The following is a 2,500-nucleotide window of genomic DNA, read 5'->3' on the forward strand; positions in this document are numbered from 1 at the left end:
AGAAAATGTTAAGATTTATGAATTTTTCTTCGAAATTAAGTTGTTAAAATGGCCATTCAAGTGGTCCATGGAGGCAAATTTATTAAGACGGAGGATAAAAAAGAAATGCATGACGTCCCTGAAAAGTTAGAAATGTATTTCAGTCGTTCAAAGATAAATTTTAAAGTGAATTTAGCACCAATGTCATACATAACATGCCATATAAGCACCTCATATTGGGTACACTAGAAGGAAACCTTTTAGTTGCAATTATATTTTGCTATAGTCATTTCAAGCAAATGCCAATCGTTTGCTTCCCTCCAAATTATAGAAATAAACATAGATTAGGTTAACTCTGAATAGCCAAAACAACAATACCGGTATTCCAAGTTGAAAATTTGATTCAGAAATCCAGCTCACTAGCAGGGGGGATTTTACTGTAACAAAATATTACTACAGCTAATAATACACTTTCAACACATTGTAGTGGGTTAATGTGACAACAAAAATAATTAATCAAGAATTAGTTTTATCTTCCAGCAATGAAACAGCAGGAGGATATAAAATTAGGTCTCTTCAAAGTTTAGAAAACTTGTTGAAGGTGATTCAGTGCTATTATCCAAAACAAATTTCATGCTGGCCTACTAAATACTTCCAGTGCAATAGATTTTTTTAACCTCTCTTTGTGGACTCTGGTTGCAACACAGTGGTTTCAATAATTTAAATCCCCTTCCATTAGATTTAACTTGTAAAAAACTCCATAACTTCATATTTATGTAATAATTGTTCAAAGTCATCGAGCAAAAGCATACAAAGCTACATTTGAAAGGGGCGTAATGCCATGTTGGAGTTTTCTGGAGAAGACTTTCACAGAAATAACTGCTGTTACCTTTCCATATGGAAAAAATATTTCAACATTAGGTGCAATGAATTTTTAGCAATTGCTTTAACGAATACTAATCATTCCTACCATTTCCAAGGATGAATAAATTAAAGTTGAATGCAGTAAGACTACTGTAAGAAGTAAAAAAAAGTGGCATATTCTTTTCAAACTGTAATCTATTTCCATTCTTGATTTAGTCCCTGGATAGTATTAAACAATGGTGGTAAAGTAAACAAACTGCCCCAAGGGGGGCTCCCTTACGAAAATGACAGGGGTTCTTTTTGTTCCTTTTTGGAGAAAAAAATGTGGATTTGTACTGCTTATGATGCTGAGACCAAACAGCTGGCAGAGTTGCTGCAGTACATTTAAGGCTATCAATCTGAAAAATGACTGGAACTGTAAGACAATTTGGTACACGAGCAAATAACTTTTACTTATGAATAATTCATAAGTAAAAGTTATTTGCCAGTCATTTGTCACTTTAGAACTGGTTCCTCTAAGGGGTCAGATTTCTTTAGCCTCCATCCACAAAACAAGGTTCTGTTACCTTTAAGGGTTGGTTTTAAAAAAAATCCAATAAGTGGCCTGCCATTTTTATAGGGAAAACCCCTCCTGAGCAAACTGCATCCTCATGTTTGGATTCCCATTGATTTAATGACTTTAATGATATAGGCAAATTTGTTCTACAATATATACTCAAATACCATTATAGTCTTTATAGTTTACTCCTCGAGCCACCAGCTTCAACTTTGATACTTTGTTCTAAAAGCCAAAGCAACGCAAAGCAAAGCATGGTGGAGGTGATGATTAATCACTTGCTTTGGTTCAAATGAAGAAAAAGAAAGTCAAACTAACAATAGCACTTTAACCATTTCACCCCTAAACCGGCCATACTTAGCATTTTACTCTGTCTAACACCAGACGATTTTACTTGTCAATGGGGAATCCTTAGGAGTCAATGGGTTAATCACTCACTAAAAAATGTCCCAATAAAATATTATGTTCCACTAACGACCAAAACTGTACTAATAATTTGAATTACAGCTAAGGTCTGTCAAATTTCCATCTTAGTTACCTGACAGCTCTTACAGTACTTCTCAACATAAAGAAAATAAATTCTGTGGACTTAAACATTCCCAAATAGAAATGTTGTATATTCCAAATATTGTTACGTAAACTCTTCAAGATTTACCTGCTTCCGGAACTTCAAATCAATGAATATTTGGAATAATTTTCCTGGACTCCTGCAAACTATGTGCACTTTTTAATGGTTTGCCCTTTAAAAGTAACACTCAGAAATAATAATGCAAATACAACTGAGGCTGTTTTGCCTTATCTCCAAGACAAGACAATAATATTCTTTATTCAAACACAATCAATATTAAAGCAATAATACATGCTTGTGGGGTCATGTGCTAACTATAATAAAGATACACTACAGGAAATAAAGCTTAAAACTAACTATGTGACAGACATAGGATATCTACACATAAGGGATAAGAAAAATAAATCAATTGCTATCCAAAGATCTTATTGCAAATACACCAAAAGGTAACGATTGATTGACAAGTTCCTTGTGCAAAATGGTAGAGCATGTTTGAAGTCCATCAGGACCAAGATGAGAAGTTATGATAAAAA

The sequence above is a fragment of the Montipora foliosa genome, chromosome 11, assembly GCF_036669935.1.
Source record: "Montipora foliosa isolate CH-2021 chromosome 11, ASM3666993v2, whole genome shotgun sequence".
NCBI classification, from domain to species: domain Eukaryota; kingdom Metazoa; phylum Cnidaria; class Anthozoa; order Scleractinia; family Acroporidae; genus Montipora; species Montipora foliosa.